The 27,896-nt window shown below is 40.7% G+C and overlaps 1 protein-coding gene across 5 annotated transcripts in view; it reads right to left on the reverse strand.

Annotated features, from left to right (window-relative positions):
* Positions 1–27,896, reverse strand: part of HECW2 (HECT, C2 and WW domain containing E3 ubiquitin protein ligase 2) — a 380,997-nt gene that overhangs the window by 186,927 nt on the left and 166,174 nt on the right. The window contains exon 1 of one of the 5 annotated variants that reach the window (XM_070508283.1): positions 13,064–13,085. The exons of the other annotated variants lie outside the window; for them this stretch is intronic. The gene's annotated coding sequence lies outside the window, so the exon portion shown is untranslated. Of the gene's footprint in view, positions 1–13,063; positions 13,086–27,896 lie in introns of those variants that run through there. 5 annotated transcript variants of the gene reach the window in all.

The following is a 27,896-nucleotide window of genomic DNA, read 5'->3' on the forward strand; positions in this document are numbered from 1 at the left end:
GTTAAAAAATGGACAAAGGACTCGAATAGACATTTCTCTAACAAAGATATACAAATGGGCAATAAGCACATAAAAAGATGCTAAACATCACTAAACACTAGGGAAATGAAAATCAAAACCACAATGAGATACCACTCCACACCCATTAGGATGGCTATTATAAAGAAAACAAAATATGACTGTTGGTGAGGAGGGGAAAAATTGGGACTCTTGTGCATTGCTGGTGGCAATGAAAATCAGTGCAGCTGCTATGGAAAACGGTATGGTGATTCCTCCAAAAATCAAACATTGAATTACCACATGATTCAGCAATTCCACTTCTGTGTTTGTACCCAAAGAATTGAAAAGGGACTTAAACAGGTATTTGTATATCTGTGTTCATAGCAGCATTATTCACAATAGCCAAAAGGTGGAACAAACCCAGTGTTCACGGATGGATGCATGGAGAAGCAAAATGTGTTCTATACATACAATGGAATATCATTCAGCCTTAAAAAGGAAGAGAATTCTAACATATGCTACAAGATAGATGAAACTTGAGGACAAATTTTGTAAGAGTCCACTTAAATGAGCTACCTAAAAGTAGTCAAATTCATAGAGACAGACAGTAGAATGTTGGCTGCCAGGGCTGGGGATAGAGAATGGGGGCGGGGGTCACATGTCTAAATGCAATAAAAATATACAAGGAAAAGCAATAGCATAAAAGTAATTGAGAAGTTTATAATTCAAACTACAGAGAGAGTGTTTAGATAAACACAGATGGTCAATTCCCAGGGTCTCTTTACATCAAAGTGATCTATTTCTACAAAATGATTTACATCTCTTTCATCAAAGGGATGAAAGAAAATACACACAGAACCAAAAACAGACAGCAAATTATCATACAGAGAAGAGTTCAAAAATGCCCTCATGTAGTCTACGCAGAAATCGAAATCTAACGACATACACCTGAAATTTATATAATGTTATAAACCAATATGGCCTCAGTAAAATAAAATAATTTTTAAATGCCGTTTTTAAAGATTCTCTGCATATCTAGTAAAAGATATAAAAATAAACAAGCAAAAACAGGCATTCTTATACATTTCTGGTTGCAATGTATAAGACTGTTTCTACCTTTTAAAAAGAACAATTTTTAAATGCTCAACATAAGCTATAAAAGTATCCTTATTGTGTCTCCTTTTGGAGAAATACTCCTCAAATTAACGCCCTTATATACACAGAGACTTGCCTCCAGGCATTTTCTCAGTGGTGGTGATAAAGCTGAAATGTTCACAGAGGTCAAGGAGGGAACAAGAATGAGTAAAGCGCTTAGGTGGGACGGTGGCAACGTCCCTGCCAGTTCCAGCAAATTGTCTTGCGGATATAACGTAGGCCTAGGTTTGCATATATTCCAACTCAAAAAAACTGCCTTTGTGAAGTCTTCCACATATGGAAGAATGGGAGCTGTTTATCCAATTAGGCATGACAGAGGAAAGACACTGTGTCCTGCTTCCGGCTCCAGAAGAACAAACGAGGGCATCCATAGGTAGTGCCTAGCAAAATGCAGGTACCAGAGAAATATCACTTCTTCAGAAAGTAAGCCTTTCACTCACCTCCCCAAAAGCTTACTGACGTTCACATCCTGGGGCCACTGTCCCTACCCCATTCACGTCATCTCCATGACCTGCATCTATACACACAAACTCCTCCCAGGCAGCCTCTAGGGACCTGGATTTGTCAAATCTTAAATCCTTTGGTGGGTTGGGAGGCAGTGGATAGTGAAGACGTAAGTGAGTTTGGTTTTTGTGGTTTCTTTCTATTATTTTTTAAAGAACGTATTACGTTTATGCTCAACAGGTTTGCTAGCTCTCTGCATAACTTCACAGGTAATCGTGACAGAACCCCCTTCATCTCCCAGCAAATGGCAGAGAGCATCATCAGCTGCAAACACTCAAGGCACCTTTCCCATTTTTATTAAGGTGCTCAACTTGCCACAATCAATCTTCCCTTGGAAGTAGTTAAATTCTTTGGGTTATGGGTCTTCACTGACGCGTTTAGCTATCACTTCCTTTCATACACGCCAAGACATTGTTTTTCAAATGCTTCTGATGCCAAGCCCTTTAAAACTCAACAGAATGCCCCAATACCACTGATTCACTTGCCGCATCCTTCTCACCTGCACCCAAAATGTTCACAGAAGGGCTCACTGGAGACAGGGTGAGCCGGATAATAGTAAGGGCTAGGTTCCACAAAGCTTGGACAGCCCCGCAGAAAGCATGTCCTTCCTGAGATACATGAGCAGGAAGTGGAGCTGTTCTTAAGAAAGGGAAGGTTGTTTCAGGACAGCAAAGGGGAGGGAAGAAGGCAAACAAGGAAAAAAGGTTGGGGTGAAAGGGGTGGTCGGCAGGGAGAGAGGAGGATAAAATGGCCTGGAAAGTCTGAATGTGTCCATGTAAGAAATGAGAGAGGACACATTGGTCTGGAAACAGTCTCAGCTGGATGAGAAGGACTGAATTTGACAAGGAAGGCTAATGATCAACTTACGGGTTTTGAAAACAAAACAACATGGCCAAGTCAGTGGGGAAAAATAATTTAATTACGCATGCAGAGAAACAGGGATATCTATAGCAAAACGTGACAGTTTAAATAAACAATTTCAGCTGGGGAGATGTTGTGTAATTATTGTAGGTCTTTGTGAAAGCAAGAGATATTGCTATAGGTTTTAATAAATTGGGTGTTGGTAGAGGATGTAGCAGTTAAGACTTAGAAACAGCTTGGTTATGAGAAGGGAAGAGAAGAAATACCCCTACAATAGCTTCTTTTCCAACCAACCAAATCCCACCTGTTCTTCAAACTCTTAAGTCCTTTATGAATGTCTACGAAGCCACCTCTGGCTTTCAGTCCAAAGCAGAATCTTTCTCTCTTAAATATGTCATTTACTGGGGCTGGCCCCATGGCCGAGTGGTTAAGTTCGCGTGCTCCGCTGCAGGCGGCCCAGTGTTTTGTTGGTTCAAGTCCTGGGCGCGGACATGGCACTGCTCATCAAGCCACGTTGAGGCGGTGTCCCACATGCCACAACTAGAAGGACCCACAACAAAGAATGTACAACTATGTACCAGGGGCCTTTGGGGAGAAAAAGGAAAAAATAAAATCTTTTAAAAAAAAGAAAATGTCATTTACTAACCACACCACTCATTTTTCATCATATGTCGCTGTATGCAGCTATGACTCTCTGGATATCTTGTATCCCCAAATTTTGTTTCCACAGTGAGAGTAAAAGGTTCCTAGTATTCTACAGATTCAGGCGCTCAACAATTCTGAGGAGAAACAAATTTTTAAAATAGCGATAGAAGTATGGCTTCCAAACCAACGTATGTTTACAATCCAATGTTATTACATGATTTTGTTTCAATTAGTGATGATGTATTGGCCAAAAAATTCATTCTTAATCTCAAAATGACAACTGCATACAGCCCTTGATAGTCCTAGAGTCCCTCTCTACTGTTCCCGGGGCTGTGGTTGTGGACCTCAGCCACTGGCCATGGTTCTCCAGTTGGGTATGCATACTCCAGAAGAACACACTGGTGTGCCAGGGGCGACCCTGGTCCCAGTACAAACATGAAGCGTATTTTTTGGAGGTTAATTTCTTTTAAAGATTTAAAGAAGAAAGGGGAGTAACATTAAGTAATTTAACTAGTAATCCCAAAAAAGCATTTCTATGTGAAAGCACACTTACATTACCAAGAGCTTGAGATAAAACAAGATTTCAAATAATTCTATTCTAGTAGCAGACTACTTTGGCTTAAACTTCCAGAGACCAATACCTGTTCACCACTGTCTGCAGTGGGAACTCTGAGGCAAAATTCTGGGAAGTACAAGTCTAAGTTTCCACAAAACGGAGAAGGAAGTGACAACTACAAGAACAGCGACTCAGGATCAAGATCTTCCTCCAGGTCAAATATGGCGCTATACACTTCACAAACATTTATTCATTTCTTTCTCCAGTCCCACAGGAGTTATGGTGCCCATTTGACAGACGACAAAACTGTAAATTTACATACCTTGCCCAAGTGTAAGCCACTAGTAGGTGACAAAGGTGAGATTCAAACCCAGGCCTACTGAACCCCAATGCTGGCGCTCTAACCACACAGTCTCCTAAGAAGGACTGATGGATGCTTGGACTTGGAGGCCAAACTAGTTTTCAAGAGAATACTTCAAATTATAAACAAATATTAACACATCTTTAAACAAACGGTTCGATAGTTTTTCACTGCTGTGTCTACTGATGTTTTCTAGGCAAGAGAATAGCAGCATTGGAAGCTGGCAAGTTTTCAGCACAAGAGAGGGTCCTCTGGATTTAAACAAACTCCTCGAGAAGGTCCTAATAGAGTAGTACTCAACAATTATATTGTACGTAATTGAATTACAAGAGTAACTAATAACAGAGTAGGCCCTACAATAATAAACTATGCTAGAATCTGTAAGCAAGGAGAATTTATCTTACATGAAATTAACTGGCTCCCTCCCCCAGGCCAGTTCTTCAGGAGCATTATCCATACATCCAAGAACCAAATCTCAAATTTTCAACAATTTTTCTAATCACAGTGAATAGTGTTCGGTGCCTTTGGAACCTCCACTATGGGTTTCTTGAGGCCTTTCCAAAAGGGATAGCCTAATTATAACTGCCAACGTTGCAGAGAAACTGCATCCTCCCGTTGCATACATCAGCAAGGAAGTGGGACAGACAGAGGAAGGATTTCGTGTTGGGGGGAAGGAGAGTAGGGTATATGACTAATGCCTGCATACCTCTGGAAAAGATATAGCATTCTGCTCTTGAGTGAAAAGATAAGCTTGTGTATTGTATTAAAATCAAGCCCTTTGACTGAAACAGGATAGCCTAGAAATAGTTCAGAAGCACGGGATACTTGAAACTTGAAAATGTGCTTTCAAAGAGGTTATTTTTATAAACCAAATATGCACAGGAAATTTTGTTATTCTACTTCCATTCCAGAGCCTAAAGATATGCATTGTCCCAGCACAAAGACCTTCTTGGACGGAATCCCAGTCACTGTTAGTTTACTTAAAAATCATGAAAACCTAACTAAATACCATCTTGTTCCAGATAGCATCTTCCTGACAGATGCATTTCACTCACCGCCCCTTCCAAGGCCAAATGGTGACTCTTTGCCCTCTCTCTGTGCCACTAACCTGCATTCTCAGAAAATGCAAAATACGAAGTTTAAAATAATTTCCTATTCTTATATTCAACTTGAGTCTACTTAAAATACAATTTTTAAATTTCCATGAAATCTAAAAAGGTATACCACTTCATCTGTGATGTATGTCCTAATCATTCAGCAGACTTGTAATCTCTATCATTTGAGCAATTTCTAATTTGGTTTCATGCTTAATAATAGGCTTTTAAATTGATAGAACATTTCTAGAGGGATACTTAGCCATATCACTCAAGTTAAATGTGCACATTCTTTGCCTCAGCAGTTCCATGCCTAGAAATTAAATTTTTAGAAATATTAACACAAATGTTCAAAAATGTAAGTGTATGAATGTTTACTGCAGCACTAATTGTAATATCAAATTTTGGCATCAACCCAAATAACTATCAGTAGGGTCATGGTTAAACGAATTATGGCGCAAGCATATTAGGGAATATTATAAAAAAGTTAAAACAATAAATATTAAGACAGATGGATGTCCAAGATGTACTACAAAGAGAAAACAAAAGCAATTTACAGAAGAATACGTCTAGCATGATACATTTTTTTGTTTAAAAGTTTATTTGTGCAAGTGTGTTTATGTATGCGTATTATTATATATAGTCCCTCATTAATACTTCTTACCTTTAGTGGAAAAAAAGAAACAACTCATATTGCTCAAAATTTTACAAAAAAATATAATACTCTTGTAGCAATTTTTAAATAAAATTCTTCTTTAAAAACTCTACCTCTAAAAATATGAATCATCCCTTCCTCTTACCAAATATTTCAAATTATCACATCAGGTAACAATATACCTTTCATAGAGGTTTTATACACACAAATATGAATATACATCCACAGATGTTTTAAAACGAAATATGAACATTTAAAGAGCTTCCCTTTATCATCTTAGAGAAAAAGTTTTATTAATGAGAGAAATTTATTAATTCATCAATATGATTTCCAATAGAAAACAAAATTTCCCAGATAAGTTAAAACATTGAATCATGGGATGGCTACTGTTTGTAGGATCATCAGATGGATGGAGGACCAGCAGTAACTAGGCATCCCAAGGAGAGAAACTTGCCATAATAACCTTAACTCACTAAAAGAAAAAAAGAAATGCAAGCTTTAGTCAAAAATTCAATCATCAAGCAGCTACGTTGTACCTGGCCACTTAACAGACCTCGGATTTCGTTTTTTGGGAGAGGGTTTGCAGGCAGTATAATTTTTATTCTTAGTCAAAGATACTTTGGAACTGTTGTCCAAAGTGAGAATCCAAGTGAGAGACTTTTAGCCATAAATGTTGTACCCAGTGCCTCTCCACATCATGGGTTACTTCGGCCACTTTTGCTTTGATTATTCAGTCCCCCAGAGAGATACAATGCTCCAGAACGTTTCTCTGTCATTCCATTAACAGTGTTTTTTTCAGAATGAATAATGCAGCACAGCCAGTGATGTGTTTTTCATGCACCTAATACAAGTCACTGCAGTGGGCCTTTGACAAGAGCTCAGAACCCCTCCAAAAAACAAACTGTAAGTGAGCAAACAAAACATCTATGGCCAACAATTTAATTTGGGAGACCAAATACGTACTTATGAAAGAAACTTAAGTATTTGTCAACCAAATAGAGCAAGAATTAGCTAACAAATGGACCTCTTTGCCCTTGGGGTTTTTATCCTTCTGTGGCTCTCCCCAACTGATGACCGGTTGGTTGTAACTGTGCTGGGCAGGGCAGAACCTGGTCAAAGGGCGAGCCTGAAGTACCGAATAGCCACAGGCTACCAAAGTGACGCTCAACTCAATGTTGTATTTGACTCTTTGTTTGACAGTTGACGTAATGTGCAAGAAAGTGTTTAATAGACAGGTTTTAGGGAACATGATCATCCTAATAAAGCAACAGATCACTAAATGTTTCTGCTTTTCACATAAACGTGGGTATACAAATAGACTGTTAAAAAGACTTCCCAGGAAAGGTAGACTCTGCCATTAAAAGTTCATCTCATCATGTGAAAAGGATTCAGTAAATGCAAACCTTCAGATCTTCAAGATGCCATAATTTTTAAAACGTCCTTTCAAAAAGACATTTATACTATGTAGCTCATTTCTGCAAAATGTGACTTGATTACAAAGTCCTCGGCAACTTCCATGATTTATTTTAGGAGACTGAGTCACTTCCCTGAAGTTTCACAGCTATCTCTTGTCAGAGAAAAAACTCTACAGCTGAAAAGCTCTCAAGGAAATGAAGCACAACATTCTGGAAAATTCATTCTCTGCAGGGAAGATAAGATAACCATAAGATAGCCATAAGATCAGTAGGTGTAAGGAAACACACAGGGAAGAAGAATGACAAAATGTAATGGGGCCTCAGATCTTTTGAAGGAAATTTAAAAAACAAAAAATAGAAACATGTCTGTCTCCCAGCTTAATATATGTAGCCAGATTGTAAGCCAGACACTTTCTCAAGGTTTCACTCAGGCTGTATATCAAACATGTTGTCTACTTCACCACCACACTGTCAACATGTTCCAGAGCATCCACAATTTCTTTTCAAATTATGTTACATGAATGTGGTTTAGGCCTCATATTCACCTGAGATCAATGCTTTAAGTGACGCTTCGTTTTAATAATATACAACAGAACTACTCACTGGCTGTGGCTGGCTAACCACTGCACTACATGCAGTTAAGTTCCAGGAGAAAGTTTTCTGTTTGAATCCATACAACAAACAGCTTCCTTACAGCTGAAGTGTCTGTAGCAACTCATAGTGTCCACATTGGACGAAGCTGATTTTTTAAATCATTCTTACTGGTAAGGAGACACATGGTACTGGAACTGGAAGCTGGCGATGAGTCCCGTTCTACTAACTTTTATAGTTAAAAAAGCATAATTCTCCCTATGACTCTCCCCATGAATGTTTAGTCCCTTGCCCAAAGTATTAGTCACGCTTCTTTGTGCCATGTCTCCCAGGGTTATTTAGGAATAAAGAGATTTTTCAAAGTCTTTTAGTAGAAGAAAGTGATGTTCTCATTTCCCAACACCCAATAAACCTGTCCAGACCAGCCAGGAACGTTTGGAGGGCCTTCTAATGCCTCTCCTAGTCAAAAGTTTATAACTTGAGAATGTATTGACACTTTCTTTTATCGTGGAGAAACACTCTAAATACTTGCATCAAACCCCAAAGTGATTTTTACTCCTGAGATTTTCATTTCATCATCTTGGAAACTGTTTCCCGTCTTTTGGCATATTTCTGTATTCAAACACCTCCTGATCTTCCAGCTCACCAGCTCCAGTGTCCTCACTCCAGAAATCCTTCCATCTCAAGCCCTCCAATTCACTTTCTCTGTCAATCACCCCAAGTCATCCATATCTTCTTTATCCCAATAGCTTCCTTGATCTATTCTTACACTTACCCTCTAACTCCATCTTCCTTCTCCCCGTCTGCTGTACTCTCATGGCAAAGCTCAGCAGTAGTTAAACCTAGCTACCTACTTACAACACCCTCGCAGCCTGGCTGGTGGAAATAAAAGAAAACCAAACACAAGGATGCTCACTGGTCTTACTTTAGACTCGTGACCACAAATCTTGTACGGAACTCAACACTGCCAGGCAACCTTGTTACACTGCTCTGATATACGTACTCTCTCATTTCCCTGGGTAACTGTGTCACGTGTTTACCTCTCTCCTCTGCCTCCCTACTGCCTTCCAATGCAAAAAAAACACAAGCAAAGAGACTCACCTTTTCACTGCCAGATCTACCACTCACCTGCCTCTAGACACATCTTCTCTACATTCCCTTCTGCCCTTCTGGATCAAGTACCTCTGCTCCTGCTAAAGTCTAAGCCCCTGACTTGTGCTCTAAATTGCATCTGCTCTCATCTTCTCCAGGATTTATCTCCTGCCATTATCCTCTCTCCTGCATCACCAACGTCACCTGGACAATGTTTACTAGGTCACATCTATTAACACAAAACACAAAAATGCTTTCGCTTTATTCCGAATGTCCTCTAGGCACTACTCCATTGCTTTACGCCCCTTCACAGCAAACTTCTTGAGGGAATGGTCTGCAGCCAAAATAGCCACTTTCTCACTCACATTTTCTCCCCAACTCACTTCCTTCCAACTTCTATCCCCCCCAATCTTGTCAAGACACCAATGACCACCCTTACCATGTTGCTAAGCCCAATTGTCACTTCTCTGCTCTTACAGTACTTGACCTCTCAACTCTAACTGACGCTGTTGATTACTTCCCTCCCACTTGATCATTCCCTAGTTTCTCCTCACAGCTTCCAGGACACCTCATTCTCATGGTTTTCTTTCTCGACCACTCTTTCTCAGACTTCTGTGACTCCTTCTCCCCTCTGCCCAGCCTCCATGCTAAACCCCTTCAAGATAGTACAGGGTTGCACTTCTCCAGCTCCATCTATTTTTCAATGATTTCTAGACTCTAGATTCAAGGACCACACTTCCTTCTTGACATCTCCACCTGGATGTCTAATAGGCATGTCAAATTTGACAGGGACAGAAAAATTCTTAACTGCCTCTTCTCTTCTTCCTCATTCCCCACAGTTACTCCTCCCTCAGTAATTTGAATTGCTCTGGTCAAAAATTAAGGAGTCATCTCTGATTCTTCTCTTTCCCACACCAATATCTGAGCCACGAGGAAATTCTGTTGATAGTATCTTCAATAACACCATATATACATTCTATTCCTATCAACTTCTCTGCTATAAGCCCATATTCTCTCTCACCTTCTCTGCTACAAGACTTTGATCTACAACTCATTCTCCACCAGCAGACAAAACAATCTTCTTACTCTGCTGTTTAAAACCCTTCACTGGTCTCCCCTGCACTGCGAATAAAACCAAAATTCCTCCCACTGGCTGATAAAGTGCTCTGTGATCCAACCTGCCCATTTCTCTGACCCCCATCACATCCTACTTGACCTTATCCATAGTGCTCTCACCACACTGCCCCTCTTTCTGTGCCTGAAACTTGCAAGTTCATTTCTGCCTAGAGCTTATGCTGGAACTGTTTCGTCTGCCTAGAAAGCTCCTATCTCTGATATCTGCAAGGCTTGTTCCTTCTTGCCACTCAGCTTAAAAGTCACCTTTCAAGAGCTTCTACAAGGCAAGGGAAAACAGGATTGAAACAAAAACACAATGCACCAACTGTGAAAAAATATTTGCATATATCTGACATAGGGCTAATCTCCATAATATATAAAGAACTCACACAACTCAACAACAAAAAATCAAACAACCTAATCAAAAAATGGGCAGGGGATATGAACAGACACTTCTCCAAAGAAGATATATGGATGGCCGATAGGCACGTGAAAAGATGCTCATCATCACTGATCATCAGCGAAATGCAAATCAAAACTACACTAAGATATCACCTTACACCCATTAGAATGGCTAAAATAGCCAAAACAAAAAATAACAAATGTTGGAGAGGTTGTGTAGAAAAAGGAACCCTCATACACTGCTGGTGGAAATGCAAACTGGTGCAGCCACTATGGAAAACAGTATGGAGATTTCTCAAAAATTTAAAAATAGAAATACCATATGAGCCAACCACCCCACTACTAGGTATCTACCCAAATAACTTGAAATCAGCAATTCAAAGAGACCCATTCACTCCTATGTTTACTGCAGTGTTATTCACAATAGCCAACACATGGAAGAAACTTAATTGCCCATCAACTGATGATTGGATAAAGAAGATATGGTGTATACACACACACACACATATATATATACATATACACAATGGAGTACTACTCAGCCATGAAAAAGGATAAAATTGTCCCATTCACAACAACATGGATGGACCTTGAGGGTATTATGTTAAGTGAAATAAGCCAGATAAACAAAGACAATCTCTGTATGACTCCACTCATATGTGGAAGTTAAACATGTGGACAAAGGTAAAAGATTAGTGGTTACCAGGGGAAAGGGGGGGTGGGAGGTAGGACAAAGGGTGAAGTGGTCCACCTATAATATGAGTGACAAATAATAAGGTACAACTGAAATTTCACAAGGTTGTAAACTATCATAATCTCAATAAAAAATAAAATAGAAAAAATAGTCACCTTTCAGAATGGTCTTTCCTGGTCTCTAATATAAAGTCTACCCAATCATTCTTATCATATTACTCTGTTTTTATTATCTGCATTGTACTTGCTTGAACTACTATCTGATCTTCTTCTTCTCTGTTGATTTTCTGTCTTTTGCCTCTAGAATATAAGCTCCAAAAGCAAGGATCCAGTCTGTTTTATTCACTGGTGTAGCCCAGGACCTGGAAGTATGTCTAGCACCAAGAGGGTGCTCAATAAATATTTGATAACGAATGCTTATATGGAGAGCTGAGTCAAAGAGTATGAGCTTTCTGGTCAAAAAAAAAAAAACATTACCTGTTTCCAAAATGAAAATAATATACTTGCATTTATGTGACAGACAATACTTTCAAAACACTTGCATAGACATTTGTTTAATCCTCCCAAGAACCTTTTAGGAGGTCACCAAGACTCTTCCTTTTGCTAACATTGAGAGAAAGATGCTAAATGATTTATACCAGGTCAGTCAGGCAGTGCAGTGCTGGGACCAAAACCTAATTGTTGGACTCCCTGATCAGTGCTCTTCTTCCTAAGCCTAGGCTACCAAATGAAAACCTGTACTGAACTGGACCCTCTGCCTTCACGTGCTCTGTGCATGTGCTGCACTTAGAAAGTTATACTCAAGTTATTTATTGACACGTCTCTTCTCCCTCAGGCTGTATGTTCCTAGAAAACAAAGTTGCTATTTTATTCATCTGTGTATTCCCAGTGCCTAGCACATGCCTGGCACATTGTAGGTGTTTAATTTCTTGAAGGATCTAACTGAATCCTCATACAAAGCCAAGTCTTCCTCTCAAGGCAAGACAGTTGGGGTATTCTCTATCTTAATCCTGAAGATTTCACTCCAAATATATAAACACCCTTTAATGATTCTTTTGAAAAGCTTCAAGTTTCACATCATCCAGTACCTTCCGAGTCCTTTCACTGACAACTTATGCACCACAAGTGGCAGGAGGTTAAACGACTCCTAGGCAGTCCTCCAAATCAGTACTCTATTCACTTCCCACTTGTTGGTATGAACAAAGGACATATAGAAAATCCAAGATTTATCATCTGAAGTCAGAGGCTAGTGACATATGCTATATTTCTTCCCATGCTCTGAATGTGGTGAAAAAAACAAATAGTCATAATGATGTCATGGAAAGAACACTGAATGGGGTATCAAGAATCATATGTTACAATCCCAAATGATGACTCCCAACAGCCCGGTGGTTATGTTCAGGTTTCCATCGGTCTCTCAGATTCCTCAACTATAGTATATGAGTGATGACTACCTACAGGGTCAACCAAGCTCTAGAATCTGTTATTCTGTAAGCAGTTGTGATTCTGATGACATTGTCCCCAATATCTTGTCCCCTCCGGTCTCTAAACTCAAAATAGCTAGATGGAGGAGTGCCAAATTGGGTTTGGGTGCAGTGGTGATAGTCAAATATAAATAAACGATGAGATGGATGGGAAATGTTCTGCACTCCTCCACTGGACTTTCTTTCAAGATGCAGAATCTTCAGGAATAGGAAATTCTAAGTCCCACAACGTGACTGTTCTAACATGCTTTAGAACCAAAAGAAACATGCACCCTTAGCCTCCGGTATTTATTATCACATGTTAACTCAAGAAGACTACAGAGTCTTACGAAGAGATTAGAACCAGGGAATGCTGGACTTATTTTAACTGAGCTAATCAATGAATGGCCCTTTTCTTAGTCACATTATTTTTTCTCTCATCATCACAGGGTCTACCTACCTCACAGGACATTGGTCACTGACATGCCACCAACAATGCCTAAAAAGAAGAGGCAGGAGAATACAATCAGCCGTGTGCTGGAGCCAATCGTTAAGTTTCTAGAATTTTGAAAGCTGGTTGTTAGATTGTTGGCAGCTTGAAATTGGCCATGGTGGAAGTATTTATACCATGGAAATCTATAAACACTACAAATCAGAGAGGTTTTTTTTTGTTTTTTTTTTTTTAAGAGAGAGCCAGTTTATCAACATATCACTGAACACAGTGCTTGGCTAGAAAGATTTTGGGCAAAACAGACAACGCAAGACCAACAGAGGACAAAGAGAAGACCCCAATTCTAGAGCTAGACAGTTCCACCAACAGGCTGTGAAAAATGGAGCAAGTCTATAAACCTCTGTTTTGCTGACTAAAATGTAAGAGAAGTTAAACAAGTGAGTTCAAAGATTCCTTTAGGATACAAAACGTAGAACTTTATGGCTTTCTGTCTGAGTCATACCTACTCTGACTCCTGAGGAAGTGAGGATTTCTTACAGGAAATGCTCCATGAAACAAAAATTAGGCACCACCAAGACAGTGACCAATCTTCCCTCCATTTGTAGTGCACAGAATGGCGCTACTTCAATCCCATGCTTTTGGCCAACCAACCAGACTCAAACCTAGCCACAGTTCTAAAGTGCCCAGGATCTCTTAATTACTGAGTTATATCAAAGAAAGTTTCAGAAAGCCTCCAGCTGACCCAAGGATTTCCTGTAGAATTAGGCTAAAGGCTCACAGAGCATTCCCAGCAGTATTTGTCAAGTAGGTGCCACTTCTACATCCTGTGGCAGTGGTAAGGTTCAGTGAGGAGCCCTCTGGGCGTGAGGGCAGGAATGAAACGTGCCATGGTGCCAGAATAAGACTGAGAAGACGCACAGGTGCTAATTAATGCCAGATCCCAGCCTCGAACCTGAGCCACCATCCTGAGCCCATCACACAGTAACTCCCTTAAAGGTAGAGACTGTGTATTACCCACAAAACCTGGCATGAGAATCATGAAAGATCTACTAAAGTGAATTCCCTGGTTCATCAACCCCAGGTTGGGATATGGGAAACAACATTTAGTTACTTGTTTCTCCCACAGCAGCAAAGACTCTAAAATAGCTGCCCCCGACAAGCCAGCACAGACTTATCCCATGGGATAGAATGGCAGCATCCTCGCGCAAGGTTTGATCATGAAAAGATGTAAAACTGCTGTTGCTTTCCCAAGTGTTCTCATTTCTGGAAGCAGAGATTTATAAACATCATCATCATTCCATTGTCTTGCTCTTCAAAACAAAAGTGCATATAACACATTTGGATGGAAGTATTCCATTGGTAAATGGCAACATTACATTTGGACAAAATCCTAAAAGTGATGAAAAGTATAACATCATCCAGGAGGACCAATGTGTCAGGTGCTGACAGTTAGAGTTTTAAAAATTCAGTCACAGAGAGCAGAACTTAAAAATAGACAGAGTGGTTTAAATTAGATGGATTCTAGAAAATGATCATATCTGTCCAATCTAACTCATAGAAATACATCTTTAAGAAATCATGGAAAAAAGGGGGAGTTATTTAGGTCCATCTCCTGTGTCTAAATAGATCACTTCCTAAACCATTGAAAACAATTCCTAAAGCTCCCTAGGAATACAGGATCTACAAAATCTTGGGAACCCAGTTCAGGACTAAAAGCAGTCTCCTTATCAACAAGATTCTGAATCTAAAGACTAGAAGAACATTTCAGGTGCATCATATCACAGAATTTCACTGTATGCCAAATTGAAATACAGCCTATAGGACACTGAATCTCTGTTCTCCTTTAAAATGGTCATGATTCAACAGATTGTTATTGAATTTGAATCAGGTACTAGGCACTGGGGATCCAAACATGATGAAGCCACGGCCAGTCTGTAAGCTCACAGGATCCAGTGGAAGGCACACACCCACAAATGGTAAGGATGCAGTGTGCTGAGATAACTCAACATTTAGTCCGAGATAAATACAGACTCTGAGCTCCAAGTGCCACACAAAGCAATAGTTCAGTGGGAGGCAGCAGCATCTTTTAATTAAGGGCCAGGTTCTGTGGTGAATTCAAATAGTGCCCTTTCTTTTTACTGGGTGCTACCACTTCTAAAGGTTCTTTCCTGGTCAGAAGAAATCAAAAAACCACAAAGCAATGGAAGTTAAAAAAAGCAATCCAGTTCAATACCAAAGGCTTGTGGAAAGGAAGACAGCCCTTGACATGACTCAGGGTGGCCAAGTCAAGACATTTAGGGCACTGTACATGAAAGAGACACAGCAGAGGGTGCCAAGCTCAGGAGATGGTGGTGCTGGGGTGGGAGTGGGGTAGGGAGAGCATTATTGAAGCAGAAAAAGAGAGAAGAGGCAGCCCGGGAAAGCCTTAAAGCTCCTGAGGAAGCATTTTTAATTTGAAACTTGCTACAACTGTGATCAAAATTACACTGGAAGGAGACTGTGTTATTCAGTTTGAGGCTTTTTTAGTTACATTCCCAGTATTTAAGCAAATACCTATTATATTTGTTTCCCAGGGCTACCAAAACAAAGTACCACAAACTAGGTGCTTTAAACAACAAAACTTATTGTCTCACACTTCTGGAAGCTGGAAGAATGAGACCAAGGTGTGGACAGAGTTATTTCCTTCTGAGGGCTGTGAGGGAAGGATCTGTTCCAGGCCTCTCTCCTCGGCTTGGAGATGGCCATCTTCACGTTCACACGGCATTCTCCCTGTACGGCACATCTTTCTCCAAGTTTCCTCTTTTCACAAGGACACCAGCCATACTGGATTAGGGCTCACCCTAATGACCTCATTTTAACTTGATTACCTCTGTAAAAACCCTATCTCCAAATCAGGTCACATTCTAAAGTACTGGGGTTGGGACCTCAACACATGAATTTTGGGAGGACACAATTCAACCCATAACACCTACATTACATAAGACACAGTCCCTGTTCACAGAGTTTATAATGCACTTGTGAGGTCAGGACCGAGCCACATGAGACAATTCAAGTATAAGATTCAGAGGACGTAATCAAAGTATAAGTTCTATGTTTTTGGCCAATAAGCCTTTAGACCAGGGGTTCCTAAACATCACAAGTGCACAGGCCCCGTTCACAATCACCAACAAATCTCGGCAGCACTATTTACTTGATGATTTTTTATTTCTACTCTTTTTACTTAAATAAGTTTGTCTTAGTCCATTAATGGAAAACCAGTCTTCCTGCCAATAATATAACATAACCTTAAAAATAAACACATCACTATTAAATTTTAAAAATATTGCCCACAAACCATCTGAAATCCTCTCACCCCACTTTGTTAACACAGCACGAAAGGCTGGTACACCACAAGAGCCCTCTGAATTAGGAAATTGTAAGACAAATTTGATCAAATTCTGTTACCACCCATCTGACCTGGGGTAAGCAACGTCACCCGTTTAGTTTCCTCAGCTGGTTTCCACCCTCAGGTGGCACAATCAGGCGGAGAGCTGCTCTAAGAATTCCATGAAATGCTCCTGAAAGAGCACTCTAAACATAAAGGCACGATAGACACATTATCATGGGTAAATTGGAGGGAAGACCAAAGTCTTAAAACCTTAATGCTGCCTTCTTTTCCGCTCGCTAATTTGGAGCTCCCCCTTCCTTCTTCGAAGTTTACCCCAGCCACACAGACGGCACACAGCATCCCTCCTTTCTCTTAGCCTGTCGGTCTGCGCGGGTGTCTATAGGAATGTCAAGGCCGTTCTTAGGGACAGGAGGCCTCTCTTCAGTCTCTCTGTGCTTCACGCCTCAAGAACTCAGGCAGCTCCTGCCTCAGTGTGTTGTTTGTCGCTGTTGGTGATGATTACTACTCCGCTGTCCACCTCCTCACCCGGCTGTTTCCCACCAACGTCGTCAAAAGCACGGAGAACACGGTCCTCTGATTTGCTCTTTCTTCTTTGCAGCTTTTGAGCGAAGTGCTTTGCTTTTCCATAAATAGTTCAGAGCCTGATGGCACATGCATATTTCTTCAAAAGTGGTTCTCTCCAGGGGACTTGAGCACAGCTGTCAGTTGGCTTGACTTAGAAGCAAGAGACAGAGAAAGGCAACATTTTCCCCAGCAGTTCCATTTTCTATCCCACTCGGCCCAGGGGCGGTGAGCTCAAGTTCACCCTAAATCTAAGACTAAAGCCGGGCCTGGCCCCCATTCCTGTAACATCTCAATTTGCAACTTGAAAATCAAACCAAACAAATCTCAGGATGTCTTCTCCACATCACACTCCAAAGACAATGCTTAACCCTATCGTTTCCAGTATGAATTTTATAACTGGGTATTCGGTGAACTACTACACCGAGCAGGCAGGGCGCGTTGGGTGCAACTTAAAGCAGCATTGTTCTTTGATTCAGCTGCCTGCTCCAGTCTGCGCTGTGGGACTAGTTCTGTGCTCCACACTGGATGAAATGAGAGCAGGCCCCTTGGCTTTTCTGGCCATGCTGAGATAACTGAAAAGTTCTCTGGTTACATCAAGACACACAAATGTTTGCTTCTGTAAAAAAATGTCCAGTCCTGTGTCATGATCAAAACTCCAAACTTCAGTTACAATGAAATCTTCCCTCTGTCTTAGCTCAGGCCTGCTTCAGGCAGGGAGCCCGCGGAGAGATAGCAGGTGTGGCTGCATTCTCCATCGCCCACCTGCGTCTGACTCTAGCAGCGTGACAGCAGTGGAAGGAGAGGTCAGGAGGCAGAGATGGTCTGGCTGAGCTGGCACTGCCACAATCTGATGCCACACTCTATGAGCCTGGAGTGTCTTTTTCTCTCAAGGGGACACTTCCCCGGTTCTGGAGAGATGCTCCGTTTCCAGGGATTCTCACCTGCACTTTCCTCAATGTAGTCACTTACAACCCTCCGCCCCTCAGATGCTGGGCCTCCAGGAGCACACTTGGCCTCTTTCAGCCGAGGTCTTCCATCCTGTCCCTGCAGGTGGCCCTTGGGCAACATCAGCTCCTCCAGGTAGTCCTTTGGAGCAGGTGTGACAATGACCCCGCACCAGCTCTATTGTGGGTGGATCCTACCTCTGGCCCACAAGAAACATGCCTTCGCGTCCCAACAATTCAGGCAGTGAAGGCCACTCCAGCGAGCCCTCCTCACTCGGAGTTCAGCCACAGCTTCTCGCCCTTAGAGTCCTCAGGTGGGGTCAGACACCAGTCCACGGTGTCCCTCACACTGCAGAGGACACTCACGAAGCACTCGGAGCAGTTCCTCGGACAGCCCTCACTTGACTTGAGGTGGAGGAAAGCCCCCCGCATCTCTCCAGCATGTACGTGTTTGACAGAGAGAATGGGCTCCCCAGCACATTGACGATAGCCCCAAAGAAATCCTCCATCAAGCCAACAACTCCTCTCTCACCTGCATGGCCAGGTAAGGGTCATGAGAATGATTCTGGGCCACCTCCTCCCCACCTCTTGCCTGGATGGGCAAGTACCTCACTTTGGAGTGTGGAGGTGGTTGTCACCTTTCACTGGGGGCCTCAGCTGAAACTGATCCCGGATGAGTTCCATTTTAACATCCTTGTACGTTAATGATGCTAGTAATCCTTGAAGTACAATTTCCATCATCCCATTTTCCTACACATAGTGTTTAGGTTTTTTTTTTTTTTGACTCAACAAATACTTTATCCAAAAGCAATAGGCTATACTTGCCAGTAGAGCAAACAGAAAGAGAAAAATATGTTCTTTGCCTTGCTGAAATATACAGTTTAATTATCATCATCATTATCATAGTTGACATTTCTTAGACTTTTATTAAACCAAGTCCTGTGCCAAGCACTTTATATGTATGCAGAAAAATCCTGCTGAGGATTTTATTATTTCCTATGAGACTGATATTATCAGAGAGGGTAAGTAACTTGCCCAGTGTCGCACAGGTCTACCCAACTTCACAGCCTCTACTACATGAGTTGGGGGCTTATGACAAAGGATAATGGATGGCCTAAGCTGCACAGTCAGGAAAATTTCAGCTCCTCCTTATCCTAACTGAAAACACCCCGGAGAAGTTAATTAACTTCTTGGTCTATTACTTTGGCTGTAAAATGAGAATACTAACAGCTGCCTAAATTAGCCACTTATGGCACTACCTGGCATCCATCCCTCTCCCCAGCCTCCGCAGTGGAGCTTGTATGACACTAGTCCCATCCTACCTCCAGGTGGCCTTGTGGTTTCGAAGGATAATCTGTTTCCGCCATCCTCCTGGCCACAGACATTGGGTCCAGGGAAGGGCTAGATTAGTTTGTTGTTTTTGTTAGTCACTGACAAATCCTAACTGATACACTACTCCACGAGGTTGTTTAAGGATTAAATGAGGTATGATATGTAAAGCACTTAGCTTAATGCCTAGCAAAAATAAACTGTTATTTATTAAATGTTTGGCAATAATGTGGAACATGGCTTGGACAAAAGTATGTTAGACTGAGGAGATTACTGAGGAAGGTAATGATAAAGACCTAAAGAAAGTAAGACTTGAACGATGCGACAGTGCCAGTTAGAAACCTGGCTGACTTAAAACTTCCATCACCCAGCAGCAGACTAGATGTGCAGGTTGACAGCGGTATAGGAGTCAAGTTGGGCAAGGTTTTCAAAGCTGACAGACTAAACTGGGGTTTCTACTAACAAAAATAGGGAAACCAAGAAGAACTGGTTTGGCATGCCAATCAATTTGTTCTGAACGAGCTGAGTTCGAGGAAGGAGTAGGATATGCAGAAGAAGATGATCTTGGGAGCTTCAGACAGAGGTTAGGATTCAATACTGGTACGCTGGCAAACGAGCGCTGGGCTGGCTGGGGTTCTGGGGGCCCTGTGGTGCAGTGTTCGCCCCTTTCTGTGGTGTACATGCTCTCATCACAGCTGACTTCACGCACCAAGGTGAGGGCACTGAATGCAGAATTGGGAAGAAATGTGCATGAGCCAGGAAGAGATGGCTCCAGCCCCCCTTGGTTAGAAAGCTTCGACAGCCTAAAGCTGGGAGTGAATGAAAGCATCCAAGGTGACGGTTATTAAAAAGAAAAGGATCACAATAAAGCCTGACGACTACTTAGAGAAAAAGGAGAGAAAGGAGTTTCAGTAAAGAGGAAAAAATGAATGACCAGAAAACTGGGGAGCCAGGACAGTGTCACAGCCAAGGAAAACAAAAGCGTCAACAATAAAGGGCAGCGGACAGCATCTGGGGCGGGGCGGCAGAGACTGACAAAGGTCTGGTGTCACTTTTAAGAGTTATTGTTGACTTGCAAGTCATGGTTTTGGTAAACGGGAAACGTAACCTCTCATAAATAAGAATCCTCCATATACATCATTTATTTCTTCATGTTCTTTTCTCAAGAGATATTGAAGAAATTTTGAAATATTTTAATATTTGAAATACTTCAGCTCATGGACCCTTTTGGTGTTGGTCACATCTGCCCTTAGGAAACAATAAATTACATCAGTGACAGTTTAGGGAAAGATGAGTCGGTTTGAAATTTAACGGCAAAGGAATTTTTGTACCCTAAACAATCATCTGAGCCTTTCCTCGGCCCAGAGTTTGCGGTTCACACTCAGCCCTGTGGACTCCAAATCCCAAGGAACGGAGCAGAACTGAAAAAAGAAGCATAAGAAACAACAGAACAAAAAATATGCTTATGTATCTGAAAAGAGAAGTCATCTGAAAACTGTGACAGCTGTAAAAGAAAAACTCTTTCACTGAAGTACTGCTCAGACAAACTGACAGTAAGTATTGGGGAGATATTTCAGACAGTGCTTTAAAAACTAGTAAAAAAACCAATTTATTGAATAAATCTCTCAGAGCCTTCATTAAAGGAAGCGACTCATCAGATTCTATCAAATCCTCAAAGGTGAACTGATATTCAGAGGAGCCACCGCAAATGCCCCTTTTGCATACTCTGGTGTAAGCACACGGCCCACTGGGGACAAGGAGAGAGGCTGCGAAAGAGAACAATCTAAATAGCACGGGACCCAGGCCAGCCCCTGAGTGTACGGCCCTCGAGGGAGCGTGAAATACACAGTTCTTCCAAGCAGCCCACCAGGCTGGGCGGAATTTTAGTTTTAAATGATAGGGTTTTTTGGTATAAAAACTGCCCCTAAAGACAAGCCAACTTCTTCCCTGGCACTCTGTCTAACAGCAGTCTATTCCAACACTGGAAGAAAACCTGGCTGTGTTGAACTCGTTGTTAAGCCACATTGCCTTTTCAAGGGTAATTTCAACTACACTCAAAAATCACCTGCAGTAACTGACGTTAGCACCTAACTTCCCTTCACGAGTAACTCCACCGTGGAGGCAATTCCTATTAAACACTGCATGCTTTTCCATGATCTTGCTTATCAACCATGGACACACTACTTAATTCATCTGGGCCCTCTGTTTCTTATTTGTAAAATGAGGCCAATGAAGTAAGTGGTCACTAATTTCCTTTCTAAATCTAAAACCTCTATGACTCTAAGCTTGAAAATAAATTTCGACAGACGAATAATATATTTTAATGATTCCAAATGATGAAAAATGCAGTACTTCACGACCAGCATTCAATTTCCTTAAATAAGTAACACAGTTTCCTTACATTTGAGTGAAACTTATGGAAAATGAGGAATTCTGGAGCTCCCATGGATAGCAGCACAACACAAAGATGATAACGTTGCTGCTTATCTCAGCTGTATTGCTGTAGTTAGACTTTTACGTGCAATAATAATGATATTTTAAAAGAAATTTTATTAGTTTCAGCAGCACTCCATTCAGGCCAGCGAATCACAAGATGGACCAGAAAATTCGAAGTTACCTGACATATGCCCTGGAACCCTGCTCAAATCAGAAGTTACAGTGGGTCATGGGCAGAGCACAGTTCACCTTGTTTCTCTCCTTGAAATGGCTCAGGAGTGACAGGTTTTGGTAGTTAAAGCGAACAGGAGAAGAAACGGCTGTCACACAGCCCAAAATTAAGAATTTAACCTCCTCCAGAGGTTCACTGAATTCTTAATGCTTTCCTTTTCACACAGAATGTTTTACCCTATCAAAAATAGGCCACAGACTTACACTTAAAGAAACCTATCTGTTTGGATGCTTTAAAAAGAAATAGAATCAATATTTAGATCCTACTAGATAACCTAATGTAAATCCTCAGTTGGAATTTTCAAGGCGGCTTTTTTTTTCAGTTTGTCTTTCGGTAACATATTTGCTTATAATATTTTAGCCTAGTGCTATAACTATAATCCCCCTCAAAATGTAGTACTTATTTTTGTAGAGTAACAGGACGACCATTTCTTGACCCATCAGTAATTTATAACAGCACTTGTTTGCAATAGAGGTAACAGTTATACTGTGAATATATAAATACATATTTCAGAACATCAGAAACACTATAGATATTCTTCACGCCAAACTACACACAATTTTCAGAAAAACATTCATGATTGCTTAGAGCAGCAGATGCATATTTTTGGAAATAAGAGAACAAGACAGGACAAAAAAAATAGGAGTTAAAGCAATAAATAAGCTGAATTCAGGGAATACATTTATTTCTATTTAAACATACAATGCTTTCCTAATCAAGACAGAATCCATGGGTAAGGAAATAGGAGGCAAAAGGCCAATATTTTATATAATAATTGAAAAACAAAAGGCCAATATTTTATATAATAATTGAAAAATCTAGAATGACAGCCCTTTAACTACAGTCTTAAATATAGATATTTAAAAAATTCTTTCTGATACCTGGTACATAGTAAACTCCTAATATTGCTGCACAAATGAATGAATGAATGAATGAATACCAAAAATAATCTGTTGAATAAAAATCATTGGGAGAAAACTACATAATATGGAATAATCTTCAATAAAAAAGTATTTAATGTCATAATTGTTCTTGGCTAAAAACTACTCTTTAATGAAATGAATTAATCTGTATGGATAATGCAGCACTGAGAGCCAGGTATGGTGCTCAGGACACAGCATGAACAGGACGCAGTTAAGGAGCTAAGAGGGCATGAAAAGACAAATATGGAAAAAGACAAATTACAACACAGAGTCACCAGCTCTGAAAGAGTCCCTTAGCAATTTTTTCACATCACTGTTTCAGAGTGGGTGACTTCTGACTCCTGTCTAAAAGGATGCACAGAAGTCAGCCAAGCAGAAAGGGCAATGAGGACAGGAGGTGCAATCTTCAAGTAGAGCATAAGGAAGCCCTGGCACGTGCATAGGATATTTCCAATTCCCAGAATGACTTTCTCATGTGAACACCAAAAAAAAAACAAAAAGAAAGAAAGAAAATCCTATTTCGTGATGAGTCTAAATATGACCTTCTTGGTGAAGCCCCTTCTGTACACTTCCCATCCCTGAACCCACCTCAGGCATTAAACTGTTCCTGCTCTGTGCTCTCATGGCCTCTGTAATATTGTTCTGAACACACTGCACCATTCTGACCTCTTTCTCACCCCACAAAAATGTGATCTGATTCGTGTTGGTGTCCTTCTGCCTAGCAGCAGACAAATAGTAGGCTCTCAACAAATGTGTGTGGGGGGTGTGGCTGCTACCTCTCATGAAGCAACTACCTTTGTACACACATTACAAATGTCATCTCGTTTCATCTTCCTTTCAATTTTGTAAACTTGGTATTGTTCCCTCTTTGTACATGAAGAAACTGAGGCTCAGAATGGTTAAATAATTCCTAAGCACCAACTAAGTGGCAGAGCCAGAATCTGAACCCAGGTCTGTCCCATATCCCGACACCAAAACCATCCTCTTGGCCACCTACTCCCCAGTGCCAAGGTTAATGGATCCACTGGACTCTACCCACTTCAACCTTTGTTTGTAATTAAGACATTAGTGTGGTTCTCGAAACGATTTTATACAGTACCTCGAGAAAATGTGACCATCTATAGTATTTATTGTTGTTTTATAAATTTTGATGTAGGAAAAGAAAAATCAGGCTTTCTTCCTGAGCATGCATACATAGGGAGTTTTGCAACTCATAATTTAAATAAAATACACACAAAAGGCAAAACTACAAGGACTTAGAGGAAGAATTCCTTAATGTCACCATTAAATCTGAGTTATAACACTGTCTCCACAACTTAAAACACACTGAAAATCTGAATTGCTCCTTATAGATCCTCTGAAGTCCATATGAAGTACACACTATTGTGAAGCGAGTCTGTATTTATTTGAAAACTCCACAATAATGCCAGCCAGACTGTGGAAGACAACTGACAGAAATTCACATAATGACTTTGATAGTTATCACAGCTCTACTGTAATTCAGATTTAAGCCTGGCTTAAACTAAGGATAAAAATAAATGATGCAAAATGAAAGAGAGAACACGTGAGAGCCCAGAGAGGGACAAACGCCCTGGGGAAAATGAAGAGAAGATTTCAGACATATCTGACCCCTTTTATCATTACCTACGTTAACCAGAGGGAAAAAAGTATTCTTTGGTTTGGTAAATCCACATGGATTTGAAGTTAAATTTTAAACTTCTCCTACTTGCTTCCATTTATTTTAGAACGCAACTTTTGGTGTGTGTCTGTATGTGTGTATGTGAGTGTTATAGGAAAACCAAATCCCATGTACTTAGTGCCGCTGACTCAGATGTCTTTTTTTCATCATTAAATTGTCTACTCATTCAGTAAATTGTTGTTTTAAGCCACGACGTTTTGTAGGGGTTTGTCAGGCAGAATATATAACCAGAACGATTCTTGTCTATGAAAAAAACAAAACAATAATGATAATGACTAACATGGAAGAAGGGGTTTGAAACAGGAGGGAATTAAATATCAACAATAAAAGAGAAGATGGGGAGGAAAGCGATTCTAATGAATATGTCCTAAGATCCTTGGACAGTTCGCAGGTGTTTAAAGATACTGATTCCTTATATCGTTTATTAACTCAATTATACATGACAAAATTTTAAAGGCAACCACTAACGGACTAGAACCAGAATGTTGAACTTCCAAGCAAACACACTGAGGAAGAATATAGAAGGTACGGAGTAAGAAAACTCATCATTTCCATGGAAGACATAAAAGTAGGGGGAAAATAAGAAAAAGCACGGAATACAGAAAACAAAATAAGATGTGGAAATCAATCCAAATGTATAAAAAAAAATAAGAGCAAATGTAAAAACACTAAATGCACAAATTTTAAAAGCTAGTCACCCAGATTGGATTAAAACCATAAAGCTATAGATGATTTACAGCAGCTGTATCTGAAGCAGCCAAAGAATGGCGGAAAGTGAATTGGTGGGAAAAGGTACATCAGCAACAACTAAAAGGCAGTTGATACAGCAGCTAAGAACAGACAACAGACTTTAAGAGTGATATCAGGATAAAAAGATGGCATTAAAAATGTGTTCTTTATTGGTGTGTCCACTATTTAGTCCCTAGAAAAGTAAGAAAAGCCAATTATAACAAACAGTGCAAAATTAAAAGATGTGGTAAGCAATTATTCCGTGGGTTAGTAATGGATTTTACCAGAATGAAGAGTTTCTAAACCTCATACCAATGCTATCTTCACAAAATATTTACAATTATGTAACCGTGAGTAATTATGGCACCTAAATAAGCCTCCTTTACGGAAAAGTGACACAAATCGCCACGAGGGAAAAAAACTCAGGTAATGTTTATAGAATAACTGGACAGAAAATAAAAACCATCTCAATATACGGAGAGATGAATGTCTATTTCAAGTATGGCTTTCAACCAGTACGTTAGGGGATAAAATATACTCTAGCCTCTTCAGTACACTGAGCTATACCATTTTTTAAAATCTACCTAATGCCCAAGGAAGTCTTCCACAACCATTCTTCTCTGTGAACCAAATCTTTGACATGCATGTTTAAAAAGAAAGCTCCATGATGGTCTGAGACACCAATGCAATGCTGTGAATGCAGATTCCACTCACTGCCACTGTGCATCCATGATGTCAGGTACTGTTCTCGGTCCCCCACCCCCAGAGGTGTGCTCTCATTCAGGCTCCTGAACACCTTGCAAAGTGTCTTCCAAAGCATGACACTTTTTAACCCCCAGCATCTATTCTTGCAGTGACAATGCAAGGATTGCCTTAGGCTTTGCAACAGATCAGAGGACCAGAGATGCTGTGAGTGTAGGGGAGGAGGACTTTTCCTCTCCCCAAATGTGGGTTCGTCTGGCCGGAGAACGAATTAAATTCACATGAGACAGAATAGCAAGAGAAAATTAAACAAGGCTTTATGAGGAACCATGGCCTGGGGCCTTTCTTCCCAAAGGAAGAAAGGGCACCGAAGAAGTGGGGTACACATAGTGGTTATATACCCCCAAACAGGGTGTTTCACATGTGACTGAAATGTCCCTCCCACAATAGTCACAAGATTGCCCTGTCGGCACAGCGCTTGATGGAAACGACAGATAGCTCTGCTGTCCCAGTGAACGCTCGGGGTGGCAGGTGTGTTGCCTCAGGCTGGTGGGGGGAGTCACAGATGAGCGCCGCAATCGGTTCCCAGCCCAAAGAAAGATGCTTAATCTTTAAGGAGACGCCAATGTCGGGAAGGGGAGGGAAGTCAGTTACAGGAGGTTACCAGACTAGCACAATAACATGCAGATTTAAGTCCTTGCCTTTGGTATTGATTAAGAGTTTTTAGAGAGAAGGTCATCTCCTTTCTTCTTCCTGGTACAGAGAGGGAGGCACCTTTTACAGATAGAGATTTACCTTACAAATGTAAATGTGTCCTAACAAAGGGCAAGTTCCATTCCTCAGAGCCTCCTTCCCTGTCCCAGTTTATCAAAAGCAATCAGCCTCAAATAATCCTGATGCCAAAGAGACATATCTTGGGGTGGCCAATTCCAGGTCCCCACATGAGCAAGACATATCTACTAATGGCAGAGACCTTGACTGCTCACTAATTACCCAGGAGCTTCCCCCCATTGCCTAGTCCCCTTGTAGTGAGGCAGATCATGGGACTAATGCTGAATGATCAACTCTGAGTAGAAGTGAAATGTGTCGCCTTGGGGCCAAAGCATTTAAGAGCTGGCGAAAGAATCTCCAGTTCTCTTCCCTTCACACCTGCCTGAGAGGCCCTGTGTTACAGATGCTATAATGACAAGGTGGGTCAGCCTTTAATATTCCAATATGGTAAAAACCAAGAGGGTTGTGAGACTGCATCCCTAAATTACAGTACAATTCAAGCCCCCTGCCAACCCATGCTAGACAGGCAGCATTAGCAACAAATCATCTTTTGTTCTGGTAAGCCACTGAGGATTCAGGGTTAGTTAATTACTGCAGCATCTGACCTGTTCTGACTGATACTACTAAGTAACAAAAAGTAATTTAGAGTTAAGTTGCTCCAAGAAATAACGTCACGTTCAAACCTCTTATTTTCTAAGAGCATTTTTTAAAATGTAAAGACATGACCTTAAATAATATCTCTTTGGCAGTAATCATGTAAAAATACAAAAAGAGCTTAAGAATAGGCACTCAACTATTTGATAGCTATTCTGGAAACTGAATACCTTATACATAAATTCTTTGTTCCATTTGATTGAATTTCAGATTAAACGGCAACTTTTCCATCACTTTGGAAAGCATGTTGGTTTAGAACCTACATAATACTCAAATTAAAATACTGCCTTATTTAGCATTCATATTTTTAGTGCTTTGTATAATTCCTAGAGTTCAGTTTCAAAGGAATGGCTTTTGTTTTCTATAAGCAGAATTGTCCTAGTATGTCACTTCAATCTGGAAATCCCTTCTCGTGGACTGATTTAGTGGTAAGTTTGTGCTGAAGCTTTATACTACCAGGAAAATGACTTC

The sequence above is a fragment of the Equus asinus genome, chromosome 4 (assembly GCF_041296235.1).
Source record: "Equus asinus isolate D_3611 breed Donkey chromosome 4, EquAss-T2T_v2, whole genome shotgun sequence".
Classification (NCBI taxonomy): Eukaryota; Metazoa; Chordata; class Mammalia; order Perissodactyla; family Equidae; genus Equus; species Equus asinus.